The sequence below is a fragment of the Panthera pardus genome, unplaced genomic scaffold, assembly GCF_024362965.1.
Source record: "Panthera pardus isolate Hobbes unplaced genomic scaffold, ASM2436296v1 HiC_scaffold_16, whole genome shotgun sequence".
NCBI classification, from domain to species: Eukaryota; Metazoa; Chordata; class Mammalia; order Carnivora; family Felidae; genus Panthera; species Panthera pardus.
The window spans coordinates 76,769,526-76,787,954 of record NW_026526721.1 but is presented as its reverse complement, the minus strand read 5'-3'; the positions used below and the strand labels follow the sequence as shown (position 1 = coordinate 76,787,954).

General features: G+C 43.6%; 1 protein-coding gene across 3 annotated transcripts in view; it reads left to right on the top strand.

The window, feature by feature from the left end:
• The first annotated feature begins 286 nt into the window (after nt 1-286).
• Nucleotides 287-18,429, top strand: part of IL1RAP (interleukin 1 receptor accessory protein) — a 136,760-nt gene continuing 118,617 nt past the window's right edge. For 2 of the 3 annotated variants that reach the window (XR_002084066.2, XM_019463509.2), the window contains exon 1: nt 287-506. The gene's annotated coding sequence lies outside the window, so the exon portion shown is untranslated. The remainder of the gene's footprint in view (nt 507-18,429) is intronic. The other variant, XM_019463511.2, reaches the window with a different exon arrangement.

The following is an 18,429-nucleotide window of genomic DNA, read 5'->3' as shown; positions in this document are numbered from 1 at the left end:
AACGCCTGTGTGCATCTCTGCGCACGGTGGGGGCGTATTCTGGCCGTGCGCCTGGCGGCGGGCCGAGCTGCGGGACCCACCCTCTCCTTCGCCGGCGCGCTCGAGCCAGCCCAGGCGGGGGCTAGGCGCAGACGGGGCCGGGCGCAGCCTGGCGTCCGCCCGCAGTCCGGCCCCAGCGCGGCTCCTCCTCGCCGCGGGCGGAGCTGCCGTCGGTGCCGCCCCGCGGCCGCAGCTCCGCGGAGCCCCGAGCGCCTCGGGCTGGCGAGCCAGGGCTGCGGGTGGAGCCGGAGCAGCGCGGCGCCCGCCAATCGCGCCGCGCCGGGGGAGGAGCCCCAAAGGGGGAAAAAGAAAGTGCGGCGGAAAGTAAGAGGCTCATTGGGGGAAGACTGGCCGGATCGGGGTCCCCGGGCTCCTCTTTGGCCAGACGCACCGAAAAGAAGCAGTGCTGGGCGACCCTGCACCCTTCCCCACCGGTTCGGTGTGCCCCGCGCTGCTTCCCAAGAAAGGTGAGTCTCTCGCTGCCTGCAGGGCTTGGAGGAATCACCTACCCACCTCTCAGGGTGGAAGGGCCCCCCTGGAAATCATCTCTTCCACCCTCTTATTTTCCAAAAGGACAAACTGAGGCACAGAGCGAGGCAGCGGCTGGGATAGGTCACACAGCTAGTTAGTGCCGTGACCAGGACTCGAACCCATCATTGCTTTGTGGAGCTTTAGATACCGCAGTTTGGGGACGGCTGCGCGTTGCTGCACCCCACTTCCAGCCCTTCAAGGGATCCACCCTGGCGTACCCCCGCCCGGGTTTCTCCAGGGCGCTGCTGTGAGCGGTGAGGATAGAAGAGGGCAGTGTGTCCCAGCGTGTGTCACGCCGCTCCCAGCCTGGAGCTGTGACAGCCTGGGGAAAGGCTGCTCGCAGCTTCGCTCGGTCTCCCCCTGACCTGCTTTCTCAGAAAGATGCCCCTGCCGAGGTTGTCTGGCAGGCGCCCGGGGAGGTGATGGCGAGGGGAGGGACGCCCGGGCGCGGATGACTTGGGTTGGTACCCGCAGCTGTCTCCCAGCGCCGGGAGGAGGCCGGTGGTCCTGTAGGGGATGGGATGCCCCTCGTTTAGGAGTAGCTGGCTTCACGGAGCCATGGCCCCTGGCACTTCTGAATGCTGGCATGGAACAAGGAAGCCGAGTTACAGAGAAAAAAATCACGAACATAAAAGCAAACTTCTGCCGTTTCCTTTAAGAGCCGTCCCCAGTCTGTCTTCCCTCCACCTCCGGTTGTGAAATTGAGAGCCGCCGCGCCTCTTGAAGCGCTTTCGCTGCTTGGCTTCACAGATCCTGGGGTAGCTACGGGCTCAAGCGGACGATTTACCTGGTTTTGAGTCCGGCTCTGCCCAGTGTTAGCTGTGTGAACTTGGTCGGGCAATTCAGGCAGTCCTTCTGGTACTGTGTGTGTGTGTGTGTGTGTGTGTGTGTGTGTGTGTGTGTGTGTTTCCTCCCCCCCCCCCCCTCCCCCCAGCCGCAACATGGAGATTATAAGGATCACAAGGAGCCCTTAGGGTCGTGGGGAGGACGAAATGGGATCATTCAGATAGTACGTTTAGCACAGTGCCTGGCATGGCACCTGGTTAGTTTGAGATTGATGGCTGCTATTGTAAATATTGTTATGCAGTAACCCTGAAGACAGGGGATTTTCAGAAAGGTGATTTCATACCACCTTACAGGGACTTTTTTTTTTTTTTTTTTTTTTAAATCTGGGATGTTGTGGTGTTTACTTTTTTGGAGTTTGAACTGCTCCAAAAGTGTTTTCCCAGTGCTGTCTCCATGTAACTTTGATCATGGATGCTTGACTTGGAATACAAAATGAATGTTTCTCAGTGATGGCAACCCCCCTAGATGTTAGGCCAAGCCTCAGGTCTATGAAGCCCTGATCTGTGGCATCCTTTATTGGCAAAGAGCGTCTGGAATTTGACAAAAAGTAGGAAGACAAGAGAAGTTGGAAGTTCCATCTGTGTTACAGACCGTTCTAAGCCTTGTATTCCTGCTGTCTTCAGTCAGACAAGCAACTTTATGGTTTGTTTTTTCTTCTCTTTTCTTTTTCATTTTCTTTTTCTTTCTTTTTTCTTTTCCTTTTTTTTTTTCTTTTTTTTTTTTTTTACTGTAGGAAAACAACAACACAATTCTCATGTGTTTCTTTTGGACTATATAGTGGTGGTGCAAAATTCAGTCCCTGTGGACACAAACTTGCCTTATTTAAACAGAAATACTACAAATGCCTACTCTTGTCTTCCTTAATTATTGGCATTTTAAAATGAAAAAAACCTCCTCATATATCCTCACCATGCTCATGAAAATTGATTTTATTCTGATTGACTTCATACAATTATTTACTACTGTCTCCTGGCTATGCCGTAAGTGTCTGAATTGAGTTCTCAGCATTTGTAGTTAGCTACCTGCTTCCCAGTCCCTCTCGTTTGTGTGGGGTATTGATGAGTGTGTAGGGGGGAGTGCGATACATCTTGAGGGCAAGGAAGAACTTGGTGGTGCCCCTGAAGATGCCTCCCACACCAAGCGTTTGCAGAGGATGGGATCACTTGCTTCCGTCAGTCTGTTCCGTGTGCATGCATTGTGATGAGCTGGCCAGTATGCATCTGAACGCGTGCCTGAGAAACCGGTGACTTGTGGGCAAAAGGAAAGTGTTAAAAATAAGGTCAGAACAAGGGAATGGAAGGGAGATTGGAAGGTAACTTCTTTTGGTTCCGGTTCTTTAAAGAAAGAATAGCCAGTTATACCTTTTCTCCTTATCCAGATTACCTGTGACAAAAATCATACACACATGCAGAGAGAACTTTAAAATTTCCAAGGCATAGTCCATATATATGATCTTCCTTGCTACTTGCTATAGCCCTGAGGGAAGGACGTGGCAGGCATATTAATAGTGGAAGGAGCTTAGGTTTTGTGGCCAAATTCGAATTTCAGTTCTAATACCTGTGTAGCTAGGTAATACTGAGCAATTTATTTCACCACTTAGAGCTTTCATTTTATCCAATTCTAAAATGGAACAGTAAATGCTTACCCCAAGGATTTGCGTGAGGGTAAAATTAAGTGGAATAATGTGAAGTAGATGTAGTGAGTAGGTGCTCATTAAACAATATCTCTTCTTAGCTGGTCTCAATTTTACTGAGAAAGAGACTGAATGAGACTCAGAGAGTTGAGAGGTTTCTAGAGTCACATGGTTCTTAAGTTTCAGCCCTGGACACACAGTTCACACCTAGTGACTTCTAGTTAATGGCTTTTTCCGTCACACCCTGTCACATCTTCAATGAGCTCCTTAACAATTTACTTCAGTTAAGTTGGCCTTACTTGGCTGGTGATTGCAGGGTATCCTTTCTGTCCCAAAGAGGAAATTTCCTTGCTGAGGGAACAATTCGTCAACATGTTCTGTAGAGGTTAGGGGGGCCAGCTCTCAGGAGAGGAAGTTTGAAAGCCCCGATCTCTAAGGCAACCTGCCTACTCTCCTGTGTTTGATGTAATGTACTTTCCAGTCCTAGGAGGAAGAGTACTGTGAAGACATGTCACGTTTTTTTCTTCCTGTTCTCAATGGTTTCCTCCCTCTGTCATCCTTGTGCTAATTCACAGGGTAGTAAGAAGATTGAAGAACAAATGTCACGAGTGGCCATAGCGTTCTTCACTTCTTTCACCAATTCTGTGGGTCCAGGATGGAATAGGGAACAGCATGCACAGGCGGCATTTGCAGAAAAGACCACTCACTGCTGCTGGCGGGTGCTGATCACGGGTCTGGAGCCTCGGTCCTCCCTGTGGAAACTGATGGCTGCAGGCTTATGTAGGAAAATGAACAGATCTGTTTCTGGCCCAGGCAATGGGGCCATTTATCCGTTGAGACTCCCCACAGGCCATCAGGTTTCTCTGCTCTGCAGCAAGCAGACAGGCTTGCAAATGCAGTTTCTGGGAGAAATGTTTTGCTCCTTGCTTTTGGCATTTGGAAGCATATGTTTGCTTTTGCCAAAAGGTGCCCAGTTAGCGTCATCTCACCTGGCACTGTTAGAAAAGCAGAATGTAGCTGGAGGAAATCAGAGGAGGAGGCAGAAGAAAAAAAATAAAATAAAGGTTATCTCCAGCATACACACAGTTTCATTTGTTGCTCAACTTTGTCAGGCTTCTGCTAGTGACACAGATGTAGGACCTGGTGAGTCATTGTCGCCTTGCCCGTGAAATATTAAAGAGAGCCACCTACTGTGCTCTTTGCCCATTTTGGAAATTGTTCTGTGGGAGAAATAAAAGCCCCAATGAACTGGCAAGTTACAGAACATTTGGCATCTGATATTTTTGAGGATTAATTTGGGTTAGCTACTCATTTGCTCAAAACTGAGCAAATTTGTTTTTTTTTTTTTTTTCTTTTTTAAAAAGTGAGGATGTAATGATGGGGTCGTCACACGGATGGGGTTGTCGCACTGATGGGGATACCTCCTTGTAGCCTGACTTTATATTCTGCCTAGCTCAGGCAGTTGGAGCCGTGTGGAGTGGTGCAGCCTGACAGGTGCAGGGGGCAAGGTAGAGTGTTGACATGAACCTCCATCTCTTCAGTTGGGAAACAGGGACACTGATGCCTGCCCAGAAGCTAGAGTCTCTCTCTCTCAGCACCTCAGTCACAGGAGGCATTTAATAAACACGGATTCATTCTTCTGCCATACATTCCTTCGATGTATTTGTCTGTTAAAATGTGAAAATCAAGGGGCATCTGGGTGGCTCAGTCAGTTAAGCGTCCGACTTCAGCTCAGGTCATGATCTTGCGGTTTGTGAGTTTGAGCCTTGCGTGGGGCTCTGCACTGACACCTTGGAGTTTGGAGCCTGCTTCGGATTCTGTGTCTCCCTCTCTCACTCTACCCCTCCCCTGCTCATTTTTTCTCTCTATCTCTCTCAAAAATAAACATTAAAAAAATTAAAAATCGGGCGCCTGGGTGGCTCAGTCAGTTAAGCGTCGGACTTCAGCTCAGGACATGATCTCATGGTTTGTGGGTTCGAGCCCCGCATTGGGCTCTGTGCTGACAGTGCAGAGCCTGGAGCCCATTTCTGATTCTGTTTCCTTCCCCACCCCCCGTGCCCCCCCCCCACTCATGCTCTATTATGTCTCTCTCAAAAATAAATAAACATTAAAAAATTAAAAAAATTTTTAAACGTGAATATCAAAATTTAATAACTACTCTTTACTGAACTCCATCATGGATTGTACTGAGTGCCTTACAGACATCACCTCATTCAATTCTTGCAATGATCCTGGGTATTTTTGGAGGCAACTAAGGCTCAGAGAGGTTAAGTGGGTAAGAAAGACCTGAAATTGTGTGGCCTCTGGATGAGAACTGAGAGCCTGGGCTAGGACTGCTTACCCACCTGTCCCCATCCTGCCATTCTGATCCTGGTATTACCTTGGCTGTGACTGAGAAGTCTCTACCTCTGAACCTCAAATGTGAGCGAGCTGTACAGGATGATCCCTTAGTTCCTTCTGCAATATGTTGTTATTTATTTATTTTTTTAAAGTTTCCTTTAACTCTGAAATTCCGTCCCCATATCTCTTTGTGAAAGTCTAGGCTAGAAGGGGAAAGGGAAATAAACAGAAAATACCCTATGTTTTATGCAGAGAGATCTATTTTCCGGTCAAACAGAGGAGGGCAAAGGAAATCAACATTCATTGGTGCATGCACTTCTGTCATTTCATTTAAGCATAAAAGTAACTCTTAGGTGTATATTATTGTCTGCCTTTTACGGATGGAAGAACCGAGGCTCAGAGACACTTACAGACTTGCTCAAGGTGATCCAATTACTAAGAATTAGAACTGGTGTGTGCCTGAGTGTAAAGCCGTTTGGTCTATGATACCGCCACATTTGCTAGACCCCAACCATAAAATCAGAAGACTTGTATAGCTAGATCTAGGAATGTCCCCTCCTTGTGTCCCCACACCATGCCACCTCAGCAGCCATCTCCTCTCCTCCTCTGTCCTTCCTACAATGCTGCTTGAATCCTTTCTTGCTCCTTCCTGGTCCATGGACCCCTTTAAATGCTTTACCATCTTCTTCCTATCTCTACTGTGATTTTAGTTATTTGTTTGTACTCTGAGCCAGTAATTTGTCCCTTTGTGTTCTTGTCCAACTCCCTGATTAGCACCTAAGCAGCTGAGACACGTAGCACAGTGCCTTGTATATAAAAGGAACAGAGTTAAGTGAATGATGGTTTCATACTGTGTCAAGTAAGCCCAGAATACATTTCCTAGTTTTCTCATGCTTTATTATGTTTCTAAGTATCTCAAAGGCCATCTCTACAGACTAGCAAGGTAACTTTTAATTCCTTTAAGTTTATGGTCACAGAAAATTGGGAAAATGCTAAGGAATCACAGAGTCTAAGAAGTCTGGACATTGGGGCACTGGGGTTGCTCAGTCAGTTGAGCATCTGACTCTGGATTTCAGCTCAAGTCGTGATCCCAGGGCCATGGGATTGAGCCCCACCTTGGGCTCCACACTGAGTGTGGAACCTTCTTGGGATTCTCTCTCTCTCTCTCTCTCTCTCTTTCTCTCTCTGTCTCTCTCCCTCTCCCTCCGTTCCTCTCCCTCTCCTTCCTCTGCCCTTCTTCCTCACTCATGCTTTCTTCCTCCCTCTCTAAAATTAAAGAAAGGAAGAAAGAGAGGAAGAAAGAAAGAAAGAAAGAAAGAAAGAAAGAAAGAAAGAGAGAGAAAGAAAGAAAGAAAGAAAGAAAGAAAGAAAGAAAGAAAGAAGAAAGAAAGAAGGTTGGACATCACTGGCTCAATGATGGAAAAGGACATTTTTTATTCTAATGATAAAGGGTGTTTTGCTGCAAACAGAGGGAAGGGAAGGAAGTGCTCGCTTGCATATATTGACAGCAAGGCCAGTGTCAACTGTCATGAATTAATTAACCAAAAGAAAGTAGGAAGTTTCCAGGGAAGCGGGCAGCTGCAGTGAACTCTGATCTCAAGATTTCTAAAAGCAATGAAGAATATGCATCCGTCCAGCTATTATTTGATATAATTTGGATAAAGACTGGTGACTTTTTATTTCTAGTTTATATCCAGGAGATGCCTGTGGTTTCTACCTGTCTGGCACATACGTCCTCATGATTACACTGGTTTCCTCCTTTTCCAATCAATGCTAAAGACAACAGAAAAGAGAACGAGTCATTTTATAAACACTGCTATCTGAAAGTGTTCTTTTCATAGATAACACAGTTCTTTAAGCCAGCTATGGTTAGATGCTATGGTAACCTAAAATTTTGGCCGTGTAACATTTGTGAGCTCTAGAACCAGACCAGCTTCCCTGCGTTTGGTTATTTGGTCTGTCTCTGCTTTATTTTCATCATCTGTAAGAAGGGATACTAAAACCCCTTTCATCAGGCTTTTGATAGGTGTCAGTCATATGTCATAACACTTGTTAAGAGCCTGGTGCATGGGGATTTTAACATCTAATATGATTAACATCTGCAATGATATTCAACTGCATGCCCAAATTGATATTGGAGTAGGAAGTATAATACTTAGGTCCAAACAATAATAGTTTTTGTTTATATAGAACTGTAAAAGCCCTCAGAATGATTGTTATCGTATACACACCCACCCACCCACACACCCACACACACACACACACACCCACACACCCACACACACATATATATTTTTTTACAATAATTTGAGGTAATTAAAGCAACAACATTTTTCATCCTGAGTCTGAGAGGCTAAATATTTGCTGAAGCCACATAGCTAGTGACTAGTGGCGCTGGGACTTGGACCCCAGCTTTCTAACTCCAAGTTATATGTATTTTTTTCCCTTTAATGATTCAGTCCAACAGTCCAACCCACTACTGGTTAATTGCTTTTCCTTCTCAGTGTCCTTTTTCCCACTTCTAAAATGAGAAATTTGGACAAGATGCTCTCTGAGGTGCGGTGTTCTATGAGTCTGTGCCTGTAGAGTAATGACTTAGAAGATACCATGAAAAGCTAAGAGAAGAACAACCTTCTTCTTGCCACAGAGGCACCCACACGCCATGGCATGTGGAGCACCCTAAATCCCAGACACCCAGCAGCCTCCTTGTCCTCAGTGAGACTCACAACTGAGTGTTGCACTGGGAGTCAGATCCATAAAGACACCTTCCATGTCCTTCAGGATGGGATTCTGACACATTCCCATGACCTACACACTGTTTTCCCCTCAGGATGCAGGTTTGGGGGTGGGAAGAGAAAAAAGATGGCTGGGTTATGCACATTGACATTTACTGTTTGGGAAATGAAAAGAGAGCCTTTTTTATATAACGCAAGCTCTGTATCACCATTAATCACCATAATCTTCTACAAAGAAATAAAGAGATAAAATATTTGGCTTTCATTTGAATTTTAGCATTATGAGTGCATATTTTCTGCTTTATTCTTTTGAGCTAATTTAGTGCCCATGGAAGAAGCTTGGCTCTCATTGAATAAATATAGGAGTTTTTTCAACTTACAGAAATGGTGGATGCTGGAGAGTGGAAATACACACTAAATAGCACTTTTCTGGAAGCTTGGACTTCGGTTTCCAATTACAGAATGAAACAATGGCAGGGGTTGGGGAGTGAATGATTAGAATGGGTAGTGAAAAGTTGGCTGGTTTTAGAGTCGTTGAACCCCAGATATTGCTTGCTCAGCCTGTGTAGACTTGGTTTCCTCATCTGTGAAATGGAAATTAGCATACTCTGGCTATCTCCTAGATAGATACACATCAATATCTATATCTGTACCTGTCTTTATATACTTATATATATTACAGAGGTTAAAGCAAGATAAAATGTATCAAGTCCCTAGACTGGCACCCATAGGTCCCACAGTAAATACTCATCCCTCTCCCCATTCAGCGCTGCTATTTGCCCCAAACCCTCACCCATGTGATGAAATTCACATGAAACTCTGATGGAGAGGGTGGGTATGTTGAGTAGATGCTTCTGCTGGTCTAAGGAAATTTTTCCCAATTTGACAGAAAAAGGGGATGGTAAGTATAGGAAGTGAATGTGATATTTAGCTTAAAATATCTGGAAAGTTTTCCTGTGGAGGAGGAATTTGGTGAAAATTGTGATACCTGGGCCATCTACATCTGAATCATACAGATAGCTTGTTAAAGAAGCAGGTATCGAGGGCCTTTGCACTGAAGTCTGAGAATCACTGGATCAGAATTTTCTATACTGAGAGGCAATATATCGTAGGGGTTTGGAGACTTACATAGGTTCATATTCTGGCTCCATTTGTGTAATCCTGGGCAAATTACTTAACTTCTCCGTGTGAAATGAGATTAACATGGCACATAACTCATTGGGTTGTTGTGATGACTAAATCAGTTAGTACAAATGAAGTTCCCCAGGCAGTAGCTAGCACAAGTAAGCACACATTATTTCACTCGGCGTGTGAGCCAGTCTTAAAACTGCCTTGTAAGACCCTGTATGGTTTGCATTCTGTTTCCTCTCTGACCCAGTCTCTCAGATAACCACGTAGCTAACTCCCCCATCCCCTTGAAGCTTTTGCTCAAATATCTGCTCCAAGAAGCCTATTTGATTGCTTTACATAAAATCACCCCTCATCCTGCTTCCCATCTCCACCCATGCCATTGCTCATCTGATTTACCCACTCTGCCCGCTTTTCCTTTTTCCATAGCAGTTGTCACTTTTCTCAGCTCCCACATGTGATTTATTTAGTTAATTTAGTCTGTCTATTGTTTATTGTTTAGTTCACCCCCACTAGAATGTAACATCCTCAAGGCCAGAGACCCCGCTGTCTGCTGTATGCCATGAACAGTGCCCGGCGAATAGCAACGACTTAATCCTGAGTAAATGATGAATAAATACATGCACAGATAGGTGTTAGTATAATTATTTGTCCTCAAGGGGTAGAAAGAAAGAAATGGAACTGAACAAGAAAACAAATCATGTATGTAATATTGAAATAAAAAACTTGTTTTGTACACACGCACACACACATATATGTTTATGCACATTCATGCACACGTACACATACTAACATATATGTTTATGCACGTGTGCATAGGTACACACATGTATGTTTATGCACGCGCATGCATTCACACACACGCTTATGCACATGCGCGCACACACACGTACACATATATGTTTATGTACACATGCGCACACACGTGTTTATGCACATGCACACATATGAACACATATGTGTTTATGCACGTGCACACATGCACACACATACACATATGTGTTTATGCACATGCATGCATACGCACACGCACACACATATATGTTTATGCACATATATACATTTATGCACATGTACGCATATGTAAACATACACACACACACACAGTCAAAAATTGCTTTGGGAAGCAGAGATGTTGAGGTAATTCCTTGTTAGGAGGGAGAGAGACAGAAGAACAATATAAGTGAACAGATAACAGACAAGCAGACAGAAGAAATACAAATGATTTCAGGGCAAGAAACAAGGAACTGAGATGAAACAATGACAGCAGCACTAAAGGGATGTGGAGGAGGGACAGTTTTAAATAGGGTCGTAAGGGATGACACCTCTGAGAAGGCAACATTTGAGCTAAGGAAAATGCCTGAGAAGGAGCCAGGCTGTCTGAAATCATGGCTGAGAGGGCAGCGGCCAGGTGAGAGGGGAAGAGGGGCTGGAAATAAGGTCGCAATATAAGCTGGGGCTACATCACACTTTCAGGCGGTGGGCGGGAGTTGGGATTTTATGCAAAATGCAGAAGAAAAGTCACCAAAAGGATTGAAGTAGGATAGTGACCAGGTTTGACATATTTGGAGCCCCAGAGAGTGAAGGAAAATGGAAGAATTTATTTGTTAGATGAGGAGTTAAACTCTTCTGATCCCCTATGAACAGAGGAGAGAGACTGTTCAGTTTCATTGATGTGTCATTCATGGACTTTCCTATTAGAATGTCTCCAAACAAACAAACAAACAAACCCCCATTAGAATGTCTCAAAACACACACACACACACACACACACACACACACACACACACAAACAGGTAAAATAGGCAAAATCAGATTCCTTTGCTTTTTCTCAAATGATATTCTTATTTCCACATGCACTAAGTAATGGATGGAAATGTAGGCACTGCTGCTCAGTTCAATTCAGCTGGAAATTTTACAGTTCTTGTGTAGGTGTTTTATGTAATCAGTCCCCCAAAACACTGCACCCAGAGCTATTTCCTTTTAAGATTTTCAATACCAGTTTCGGAAATCTGCTGTATTGAGGAGTAAGCGTATGAAAGGCAAATTTAATTCCACGTAATATCAGTTTCTTCTTTCTGGATCTACACATTTAGATGGTGCCCAACTCTTCCAGAAATAAAACTCCTCCATGAACTCTTCACCTACATATGCATATGGAGTCTCATACATGCCTTTAATAATGCAAACTAAAAATAGCTTGAAAACATATGCCAGGCACCTTTTAAGTGCTTTACAAACATTAGCTTGTTGAACCACAGAATGACTTGATTCTCTATTACTTTTCATTGAGGAAGAGAAAACTGAGGCTCAAGATCACAGTCAGTCGTAGAGCTAGTATTTGAACTTGGGCAAGCTGAGCCACTATACCGTCCTGCATTTTGATTGGAAGTGACCCTGAATATTTTATTCATCTCTGTTTGTCCCACTTTATGGTGGGATGAGGAATAGGTCAATGAGAATATGAGGAATAGTTCAATAAATGTATTGAATCAGTGAATGAATACGTGACCTATTCTTCAAGTTGTATTGTTTCATTAGCATAGTGATAAAGAAAAGTGGGTTTTAGAATGAGACAATCTGTGCAGGGTAATGCTACTCACTACCTCTGCGATATGGTAAATTTACTTAACATCTTTAAACCTGTGTCCTCATCTGCGTTGTTGGCACAAGAATAAAATCGTTGTTAGGATTAAGTATGTACACAAAGTGCTTAGCACAGTGCCTGGAACATAATTAGTGCTCAGTCCATTTGAGCTATTTTTATTATTTTTTTTGAACTAAAATAACCTCCCCAAACATGCTTACACTTACATACTCAGGCAGTTTTTCACTTGTGCTTATTTTACTAACTTCCTTCAAAACTCAGAGCCAATGATCCAATCCTATAATCAGTGATACTAATTTTGTTCTAGGACCCATTCTGGTACCTTGCCCTCAGCAGAAAACTCCTGCAGGTAGAAGGGCCAGTCCTGGGGAATGATATGGGAGCCAAGATGCTGTAGGACTGCCCTGTCTCTCTCTCTTCCAGACATCTGACATAACTGTAGACAGTACTTCTCACCCTGCACATCCTTCTGTCCAGCCGGACCTGGCTTGCTGGGAAGTTATTTTACATTCCCGTGATGACTCCAGAACATTCTGGGTGGCAAAGGGAAAGCAGGAGAAGACTCAAATTTTACCCTAGATAACCCTTAATGAGGCTAATTTACAGAGCTTGCTGCAAGTTTAGGACTTCTTGCTAATCATCACACTAATATTGATGCAATGTTTCTTGTGTGCCAGAAGCTGTGCTGAATGCTTTATTTTTATTATCTAATCCAATCCTATTGCAACCTTATGTAAATTATAAGTTTTAGTTTTAAACCAGGGGATAAAACTAAAGGGTGTTATAGTTGCCTCCATATATGTACTGGGGAGGCAGTGATGATAAAATCGAATATTTCTTACCTGTGTTTTGCCACGTTTTTCTTCCAAAGCAAATTGTGCAGGGTTGCAGCACCTTTGGTGTCTCCAGGGATCTTCTCTGCAGTGAAAAGATGTTTGGCAGAGAAATGAGGCAAAGGTCGTGTTGGGAAGGCAAGAAGCTTCATTCTAGTTGACAGTTTATTTTGCCCTGGAAGAAACTAGTAGCAATGAACTCAGTCCTCTTTGGTTGATTGCATTTGCTTGCATCTTTGTAAGAAACCAATAGGGTGCTGACTTACAATGACCTTTTTTTTTAATGAGATATTTAAAAGGTGTAAATTTATCATCTCACACGGCCCAAGTTTGATGATTTCCTTGGAGGAAAGGTCCATACACACGATACACACACATACACACAAGCATGAGAACAGTTCCTGAGTCTTGGTTGGCCCTCACTATATATTAGTTGAATGAATGCATGACAAAATAAAAATAAAAATAAAAATAAACTTTTTGGGGGGCGCCTGGGTGGCCCAGTTGGTTGAGTGCCCAACTTCGGCTCAGGTCATGATCTCATGGTTCACGAGTTTGAGCCCCGTGTCGGGCTCTGTGCTGACAGCTCAGAGCCTGGAGTCCGCTTCAGATTCTGTGTCTCCCTCTCTCTCTGCCCCTTCCCTGCTTGCACTCTGTCATTCTCTCTCTCTCTCTCTCTATCTCTCAAAAGCAAATATTAAAAAATTAAAAAAAAATAAAAAGCTTTTTCTTTTCCTGAGAATGGGAGGTGCTGTGGGATTTTTTTTTAAATAGTAAGATATCAATATGTAACTTTTTTTTTTATTTTTTAGAGAGAAAGCACATGAGCTGAGGAGGGGGGAGAGAGAGAGAGAGAGAGAGAGAGAGAGAGAGAGAGAGAGAGAGAGAATCTGAAGCAGGCTCTATGCTCAACAATGGAGCCAGACAATGGGGCTGTATCCCCTGACCCTGGGTCATGACCTGAACTGAAATGAAGAGTCAGATGTTCAACTGACTGAGCCACCCGTAACTTTCTTGTAAAATTTTTGTTTTAAAAATAATTTCAGAAGGAGATTATTCTAAGATACGTGGCATTACTTAATCTTGGTAATTCAGGACAGCTTATTGGAGTGGACTGTAATTCCTTTAAAATTTATTGAGATGAGATCATGTACCCATGTAATAAGTGGCCCTAGACTGGTATACTTTTAAATTTATGTAATCTGATTTTCATAAATTTCTGTCCTCTCTTTCATTGTCTGCTATTTTTTTTTCTTACTTTCAGCATGTCTTACTCTAGCAGCTTTCTCTCCATTCCCCATATAATTAGCTGTTTCTGCTTTACTAGAGACTAGGGAGCAGGCTAACGAGTTTTGTTAGAGCCGTGTGTACGATAAAAATATACAGGGTTGGATTCGCATGAGACAGGCTCTTCTCTAAAGGAAGGGGATGGAAAGAATAAAGTGGCCCCAGAATAGTCTGCATGTAAGTGAGCCTATACCATATACTGTAGCACTGAGTTTTAGTTACCTGTGATATTAAAAAGGGAGTGGTAGCATGGATAATTCATTTATTCTTTGGGATGTTTCCTGAGAAGCTTCTGTAGGCAAGTCACTAGTGAGATATGGAGATTAAAATATCGGTACACAAACACAACCCCTGAAGAACAAGAATTTATAGATCATTTTGAAAGGTAAGATGCTCACAGAGGTTTGCAATACAACTTGTACAACATTTGGAAGAGTGTAAGAGTATGTAAGATAACTAAAAGATATATGGAAAGAGCTTTTCGTGTTTTTTTTTCCAAATTTTTATTTAAATTCTAATTAGCTAGCATATAGTGTAATATTGGTTTCAGGAGTGGAATTTAGTGTTTCATCACTTACATACAACACCCAGTGCTCATCCCAAGTGCCCTTCTTAATACCCATCACCCACTTAGCCCATTCCCTGCCCACCTCCCCTCCAGTAACCCTCAGTTTGTTCTCTATCATTAAGAGTCTCTTAGGGTTTGTTTCTCTCTCTCTTTTTGCTTCCCGTATGTTCATCTGTTTTGTTTGCTAACTTCCACATATGAGTAAAATCATATGGTATTTGCCTTTCTCTGACTGACTTACTTCGCTTAGCATAATACATTCCAGTTTCATCCATGTGGTTGCAAATGGCAAGATTTCATTCATTTTGATGGCTGAGTAATAGTCCCCTTTTAGTGTTTTAAAAAGACAGCTGTGTCACTCAGGAAAGGATTTATGAGGAGGTGGTGTTTGAAGTGACTCTTGAATCGATGGGCAGGTTTTGGACATAGATTAGTGGGGAGTGTAAAAATATTAGTGTATGAGTTTGGGTCCAGCCAGGGAGCATAAATGATATGGGTGAAAGATATGGAATGTGGGATTTATTATAAGGATGGTATCTACAATTGCGGGGAGTGGGGGAAGCTGGACAATTAAAGCCTCAAAAGGGAACAGTGGGAGATGAAAAGGAGGTGGCGAAGAAGACTGTGGAAGACTACTTCTGTCTGTGGTAGGCAGGCAGTCAGGAAGAAAAGCTGGATGTGATGGGGAAGAGAGAAACCTGGACAACCCTTAACTATCTCTCTGTACCTAACCTGGCCAATGTGAATGGCCTGCAGAAGGAGCTGGGGGTCTTAGCCACAGAGCTCCACATCTGCCTGGCCTTGGACTGGAGACGTTGAAGGTACATTGGGTATGGCTGCTGCCCCCTCTTAGATCAGCCACCAGATCAGCAGTTATGTATGTGATAGTCAGTAGTACCTAGGAGCCTAGACAGGCCCTCACAAGGCAATGGATACTGCTACACGTCCCTTCCAAATCTCGTGTGCACTTCCCTGTGGCTACCCCTATGTAAGAACCATGCAGAGAAGGGGATTCCAGAAAACATAATTCCAGCTGACCTAAACTGACAGTTAAAAACCACGAATGATACCCCAGATAAAGGAAAATGAAAACATAAAGTGGGCGGGGGGGAAGCTGGTGCCTTGCTTGGGGAGAGCCCAGTTTGAGCGGGAGATGATATTCAAGCACCAGGGTCATTGAAGATCGTATTTAAAAAAGGTGAGCCAAAGCCATATTGTTGAGGACCTTAAACACTCTGTTGAGGAATTTGCACTTAAACCTGTAAGACAAGGAGAAGCGCTGAATATTCTTGAGCAAGGGAGGATCATTATTAGATCTGTATTTTAGACAGATCTGGTATTCGGTGTTATAGCACTGGAACTTAGGAAGGGAATAATGAACATTCTATTATAATGATCCAGGCAAAAATGGTTGCATTCCTTTATTTTCACTTGGGAAAGTGACTGAGAATCATTGTAAGTGATTGTTCAGGACCATCCCAGGAACTAAAAATATTAGTGTACAATTGCAAGCCAACGTGACTTGACCTATGGCTAATATGTTGACTGTAATGTCCTTCTGACATATATTGGTAACTGGTTCTTTAAAAATTCCCTGATGATTCTGCCTTCAGTATGTGAAAAGCAAGAAGAAGTGTATAGGTAATTGGAACATTGACTGAAATGAAATTGGCTTATGTAAGCATGTCAGTATCATTTTGGGAGGAAGAGCCTATAAAAATAAATATTGCTTATTTAATTCAGTAACATAATGCTTTTTGGCTTTACTGAGTAGTGATAGGAGTACTTTCTTATGTTTGTCCACATGCTTAACAATTTGCAAATTGCTTATGTGTCCCTTACCTCGTTTGCTTTGACGATGACTCCCCAAGGTCAGTTTGGTCTGAATTGGCTTCAGTGAGGCAACTGAAGTTCAGAGATTGTGATAAGGATCAAGTAACCACTTAGCCCTTGATTCAAGGGTACTCACTGCACATCCATAGATCCAGTGGATACCTTTCTGTGGCTCATCCTTCTGTTTCACACTATGCACCACTGCCCAATGATCTTTGTGGGGCACATCTCTGGTTCTTCTGTGTCCCTGTTCTAAATCTGCCCACAGTTTCTGGACTTCATTACTTGCAAGGTCTTGCTCTACCCAGAGGGTAGGCTCTTTGCAACCCCAGTGTTATAGTTGCAAACTATATATTGGGTATGGCTGCTGCCCCCTCTTAGATCAGCCACCAGATCAGCAGTTATGTATGTGATAGTCAGTAGTACCTAGGAGCCTAGACAGGCCCTCACAAGGCAATGGATACTGCTACACGTCCCTTCCAAAGGGTATGTCTGATGCCCTTCCAAAGGCAGCTGTCTGATTCCTCATTCACCCCCTGGCAGGCTTTTTACTGCCTTCTACCAAAGCACAGTACACTACAGAGTAAAGAGGAAGGCCTTCTTTACAAAAGCACACCTGAGTAGGTACCCAGGATCTCCCCAGGAGATCCATGCATCTTTGAATTAGGTCATTCTGTAAATCTTTCCTGTCAGCGTTTCCAAGCACATATTCCTGAATGTGTATAAAACATCTCTCCTGGCTTCCCACTTGTTGAAACATGGCAGAGCTCATTCACTTGTCTTGACTTATTTAAAACAAACACACCTAATGCTTTGTCTCCTGCGATTGCAACAGCTAATAGCAAGTGAGTACAAAACCTATAACCTCCATTCAGTGCTCCCCTGAAGTGTTGTGTCCTCTTAGAAGGATCCTTAAGGAATATCAAATTGGGGTGACAACTTCACGTTCTGTGCTTCGCGGTGTGTGGAATTTATGCGGTTGCATGTAGAGACATGACTCAGGGGAGAGGGAGGAGGCTTATGGAAATCAAGCCTTCCTCGCTGTCTTTACACAGAAGACTTGTAATGGTTCTCTGAGAATACTAGCATGTTAGGGTCAAAAAAGCTAAACCCCTGGCTTTGCAAATAGGACAGAGTGGGATGTGTCTTGCTTAGAGTTAGCCAAAACTCTGTAATTGGTCTTCTTTTTAATTTTTTAAGTGTTTATTTTTGAGAGAGAGAGATCAAGCGTGAGTGGAGGAGGGGCAGGGGGGCGGGGACAGAAGATCCAAAGTGGGCTCTGTGCTGACAGCAGAGAGCCCAATGTGGGGCTTGAACTCAGGAACCGTGAGATCATGACCTAAGCTGAAGTCAGATGCTCAACCGACTGAGCCACCCAGGTGCCCTTGTTATTGGTCCTCTAAGCTCTGTTACAGTGTACTTTCCACTGTGATGCTGCTTCTCTTGCTTTGGTTCTGCCACGTGAGAATTGGCCTCATTTCACCCCACCAGATATATGGGTTTTCTGCTTTCTGCATTGCTACGCTGGGTCGGGAAAAATTTGGGAGAATTGAAGGCTAGACTTCTCGTAATAATAATAAAACATAATAGCTGAGAAATCTGAGTGTTTACTATGTGTCAGGTGCTTTATAATATTATCTCACATCATCTTCATACCTGATTTCATGAGTTGCTTTACTGACCTATCCACCAATGAGGAAATGGAGACTCAGTGTGGTTAAGAAACTCACATAGCTATAGAGGATGTGAGTCTAGTCTGTGAGACTCCAAAGTCCTGGTGAAACTTTGCTCTTTGCTTCACTCTGCCAAGGCATACCCTCTGTCCCGTGGCCCCATCCAGTTTGCCTGGGGCACATGAGAATCTTGTGACAGATGTTTAGTTACAACACTGATCGGTCTGATAATTCCCTAGAAACCCAACATGGGTGAGCTAACCCACTGGTCATATTGCTTCCTTTTCTCCTTTTTCAATTCCCTTTTAAGCCTGGATAGCATAGGAGGTGCCTTGATCAATTGATGCTAGTTTTTCCTGTTTTAGTGATCTTTTC